Here is a 5670-nt window from a genome sequence, read left to right on the forward strand (position 1 = left end):
TACCACTACCTCAAAATAATGCTCAGTACCTCAAATGCTCTTTTTGTCGAAGCTACATCAGGGTTACACTAAGTCAACGCATGTGCGTCAATCAGGGGTAGGGGAACAGGGGGCATGTGTGTCCCCCCCATGTTCTGGGGTGAACAATATTCCCCCAGTTTTTGCTAACTTGTGTGTCTCATAAGAGGGCAAATACATGTACATGCGTGTTGTCTCCATACTTTTTTGTTCTCTTGTACTGTAGTTACTGTATGTTTACTTTATTGAGACGCGCCATCTCTGTATGCTATTGTCAGTCTGCGGCCTCTATGACTTGTTTGAGCGATATATTGGCCATGTTTTATCCAGGTAACTTTGCACTAAGGGCTGTTATTATTTGACTCCATATTCATTTGAGAAGTATGTGAGGGTGTTTATTTTGTTCTGTTTTGTTTGCCATTAGGGCTCTTAATTGCCTTAGATTGCATCACAGAGCATCTGAAATGCAAAATTTGTTCCTGTAGGCAGGCCCGGACCCCAGGCCCTAAAAGGCTTTGTGTTCCATTACAGTGCTCACAAAATGCATAAGATGTGTCACAACTTATTACTGCTGATGATCAGTTAAGAGTCTAGCCCATTCTTCCTTGGACTTAACTTGCGTATGACATGATCCCCAGACAAATTTATGTTTGGCTAATTCCACATAAATGTTGTGTTGTTTTTGCATTGAATTGTAAAAGCTCATATATGCTTTCAAATAATTACCGCATGCAAAGTAGACAATCTAAGCTGTCCAAAACCACTTTTCCCTTTTGTCTCCTTAGATTGATAAATGTTTATGATAATTGAAGTTCGAGGATCTGGAACAGGTGTGGGTACCCTAAATCAGGAAATAAATATTGAATCACACATTAATTTGTGTTGTAGTTCACATCCAATTAAGATATGTATTTATGGTTAAATATCAGCTTTGAGACCTTTTTTCCAATCCCGGGTGAAATTTACACTCCCACATGAAATATTATGATCACATACTGTGGCGTGTTTCCTGCGAGACTAATTTGAAAGTCTTGGGAGAAGTCTAACCACTGGGCCTAAAGTTCCCCTTATCCCGAATCCAAATCGAACCTCAGACCCGGGGAATGCTACGAGCAGTCTCGGGCTAAGGCTGCAGGCTCGTTTTGGTGGAAATCTACCGCCCGACCGGTTACTGTTTGTCTGTTGCACTCCGGGGGCCGGGTTGGAAATATCTCTGGGGGGTTTGAGAGAACATAAATGAGGGGACTCTGACACACAGCTCTATGTGAAAAAATTCTTTAATTGCCTCACTTTGTCAAATCCAATCGAAATACCTTCAACAAACCTGTCTTCCCAAATGCACTAGCAAATTTATCAAGGCCAAAACGCACGCACTAGCACGCCGACTGTTTTCAGGCATGAGAATTTTCCTGTTTAAACATGAATTCCTGTTTTTCCCCTTTCAAATTTGTGGTCTTCGAGTTCAGTGTGAATTTGATATAAAATTTGGGGGGTGAGTTGTAGGCCCTGGGTATACATTTGGATTTCGCTAATATCCCTCTTCTCTAATCTGAAAATGTAAGTTGACCTATTTTGCAGAAAAGGAACTGACAACAGTTCACTCGGTGCAGCACTGACGCCTGGGTCACCTAGCTAGCTTGCCCAAATTATGGACATTGCCCAAAATCCTTACACGCATGTTAAGCGTTCAATTTTTTTCGTACAAAATTGATCTCCTGTTTTTTCATCATCGCCCATTCCCATGCCTGTGTTTTGCTTTGTCTCATTCAAGTTTCCAAAGTAGGTGGACTATTCAACTGATAATAAACAAGCACTTGTCAACCCCAGTGAGCTCACTCTGAGCGTCGATCTCTGTGATCAACGTTGGGCCATCCAAGTTCCCTGTGAACTTAGCCCTGGAGGCCTTACACTTTCGTATTGTACTACAGTGATGTCCTGGATATCAGGGTCCATTTCTGGGGCCGAAAAATTTCAAAGCTTCAGAACTCAAATTTTACCTGCAAGAAAGCACCAATTTCAACAGATTCACATTCCATGGCAGCATACATTTTTCTGCGGTGGGTTTTGATTGTCATATATTCTTCACAAATCCGTATACTGAAGTATATGCTTGTTTTGGTACTGGCACTGGACACTATTGGTAATTACTCAAAATTATTAATTGTTAGCATACAAACTTACTTAGTAGTAACTAACAATGGAGATCTGTTGATAGTATAAAACATTGTGAGAAACAGCTCCCTCTGAAGCAACATATTTAGAATTGAATTTGAGACCTCAGCTGAGGTCTTAAATTAAAGAATCTGAAAATACACAGCGTTTGCTGTTTTTTCTTCCATTATTGTCTGTTATCTTCGATAAATATTGAGCTCCAATTGTTACAGATTTATTATTTTATGCGTATGTTGAGATACACCAAGTGAAAGGACAGGTCTTCGACAATTACCAAAGGTGTCCAGTGTATTAAATGTATCTACTATCCAATTCGCCTGAACTAAAAAACAAAAACCATTTTTGTTTACTGATATTTAGTAAAGAGAATAATGTGACGTCTTGAAATAGTGTCCCGTCAGTCGTATTATGTCCCGTCAATCACTTTTTGTCCCGTCAGGTGAATTGACACAATTGGCTGAAAAAGAGGAAAAGAAACTGTCCCAACGGACTGGTCAAATGCTTACATCCCTACAGGGTACATTTGCCGACACAACAGGTTCAATCTCTTTTTGGAGTGTTTAGCCTATGAGGTGACATTGTCACTCTGTTTCACCATGCTTGTGGCCTTCTGTGATGACAGCAAGTCGAGGAAGAATCAGAGAAGTTGTAGTTTGAACTATTGAAGAAAGAGAGAGAGAAAAACAAAATTGTTTTAATATGTAGTCATTCAGATGAATTTCATTATAATATGTACAAATAACACAGGCACATCATAAAGTTCCTAGCAAGACAGGATTAAAATGGTTTTTAGAAGGGGACACGAAAAAGCATAGTTGTAAGTTTATGCATTATAGCTTTCTTATTGATTGTACTCAAGTACTCCCCAAACACATGATTGATTAGGACCTCACAGTTCTGTCCATTCCGTCAAATGTATAACCTTTTGTTAGAATATGTGTTACATGAAGCTGCTTCCTTGAAGTACTGAAAAAGAAACATATCCTGCAGCTTTGTCTCTACATTATGGAACTTAGGAGGAGTCTGTCCATTATTGAAGTTTCTAATTGAAGACAGAGTGACATACTTCTAGAAACTATAAGGCTCTCTCACGGGGAGCTTTATAGTTACTGTAGTTTTTTAGAAGTACCTGTGACAAATCGTGGGCTATGTTTACTATGTTGCTCTTAAACCGTTTTTTTTCTTCTTCTGTGATTCTCAGTCAGCTACAGTCCTCATGAAACGTACAAAATGGCAAAAAGTGACCCATGATCTTAGTATTAATGCCTACTGTTGTCAGTGGGTATTCATGGGGCTGCCTACTTCATGGGGTTGTGTTTTGGCATAAATGTCTTGAAAAACCAACATAAATTATCATGACTACGATGAACTGATGCACCACTTTTACATATTAAGGTACGAAAGTTTAAAATCATGCTGCAATCAAACAGACGAAACTTAGATAAAAATGCCAACCCAATCCAATTTGGAATCCTGTTTTTAATTTCATTTTATAAAATATTAGCTAACGTTTGCAAAGTTTTGTTTGGACTCCCCTTATTTACTTGTTTAAGGCCATGAGAATGAAAGTTTTAGATTTGCGTCCGGGCCTTTTTGAAAGGGCATGAGGCTTTTTTTCTTTATTCATTATTTTGCACATGAAGATGCGCAATCTTCAAATTGTGCAAAGTGGAGCTCGATACACAAATTTACCTATTCTGCATAGCGCAAATTAAAAATTGCGCAGAATATTTGTGGGGCAAATTTGTCGATTGTGCTCGACAGATGAACGGCAGCAGATCTTATGCGTGTTTAACTGCAAACAGAATGATCGCGATCGCAATGACAATTGCGGCGGAATGTCTGCCTTGTATAGTACTACTACTAAAATGCGTAAATATAACCTTTTACCCTTGTTTGATGATTTTAACTTGAACATTTGTGATGATGCATAGAACTTGTTATTATTATTATTATTATTTTGTGAAAGTAATTAAAATTCTCGACGGTAGCTTTCAGAGCATGCGGGCGGTGGACGCAAATCTATCATTTTCGTTCTCATTGCCTAAAAGTCTGTGAGCTTCTACCTACAACCTAGTCCTACGTATTCTAAGTATAGTACATTAATAGTAACACACTTACCGATGAAAGTGAAGAATTCCAAACAACGATGCAACTTCTTGTGCAGTGGCCCGGTCACAACACCAGTTCAATGTGAATGAGCACGAACATCAAGGTCACAAACACTGTTGAAACGACATAAAATAGGCTCAAGTATCAAAGTAGAAAGTAACCTTATTGACTACTTCTTGGGACAGAAGCTATATTATTATGTGTAGATCCTTTCTTACAAAAAAGCTTGTATTGTACAATCCGTGAAACAAGTGTACGATGTCGAGGTACTCCTGGAAGAAAAGCATGGGCTCAAGCCATTTGTACATTCGTTAAACGTACGCGAAGTCTGGGTGGCGCTTGAAAGTAGACTTGTATTTTATACCAGTCCTTGCATTTTTTGGGTACTGATTATTAAAGTATTGTTAGACTAGCTACAAGGCATTGTAAATTAATGCATCAGAGATAACTGTTTGCGTTGTTTTAAATGCAAATAGAACATGAATGAAATATGAAATGTGAAATAAACTGATGTAAGTATATATCAGGCCGAAAACTGAATACAAGCTTTACACCCAAAAGGTCGAAATATAACATGTCAACAAATATTAGTAATTAAAAAAAGTAACAAAAATAAAATAAAAATTATTATATTAAGAAGCAGCATTATGTAATCTGATTTACTTGGTAAGTCCTGAAAACATAAACAAAAGCAAAGTTGCTGCTCGATCATTAAAAGTTTCAAGTTGACAGGAAACAGGTGAAAAACATTGTTTCCAAATGTGAAGTTTTCCAAAACAGTCAGTAAATGGTGTTGTTGCTTTTCAAAGTGTCCAAATTTGAGGACTGAAAGAACAAAACATTATCAAAACATAAATGAAACAAATTTGTTGATGACCTGTTGTTTTGAAACAAAGACACTTATTTTATTCCTTTAGAAAGAAACCAACAATAATATTAAATTCATAGAATTAAAACAGCAATTTTACACAAAATACAGTGACTTTAATAATCAAACCTAATTTTGAAAATAACGTGAAAGTGTGATTTAAAATTGTAAAGGTGTTTCTGTACATACTGTAATTAAAGTATAGTAAATTTCCCTGAATTACATATTGTAAAACAAGTGCTGTAAATTTTCCTTGAAGTACATACTTTAATTAAAGTACAGTAAATTTCCCTTGGAGGACATATAGTGTAATTAAAGAACACTGAATTTTCTTTGAAGTAAACTTTATTTGTACTGTAGGTAATTTAGTAAAGTGAAAGGCAGTGGACACCTTGGTAAACTACTAAAAATAATTATTGGCATTAAATTGATGATGAGTAATGGGGAGAACTTGATGGTACAAAACATTGTGAGAAACGGCTCCCTCTGCAGTAGAGTAG

At 37.2% G+C, this 5670-nt stretch overlaps 1 long non-coding RNA gene across 1 annotated transcript; it reads right to left on the reverse strand.

Moving 5' to 3' along the window:
* Positions 1-1279: 1279 nt before the first annotated feature.
* LOC139939080 (uncharacterized) lies at positions 1280-4562 on the reverse strand. The gene is made up of 3 exons (XR_011786263.1): positions 4312-4562; positions 2697-2848; positions 1280-2015 (listed from the first exon to the last, which is right to left on the reverse strand). It is a non-coding gene; the product is annotated as an uncharacterized lncRNA (long non-coding RNA).
* Positions 4563-5670: the final 1108 nt, after the last annotated feature.

The sequence above is a fragment of the Asterias amurensis genome, chromosome 6, assembly GCF_032118995.1.
Source record: "Asterias amurensis chromosome 6, ASM3211899v1".
Lineage (NCBI taxonomy): Eukaryota > Metazoa > Echinodermata > Asteroidea > Forcipulatida > Asteriidae > Asterias > Asterias amurensis.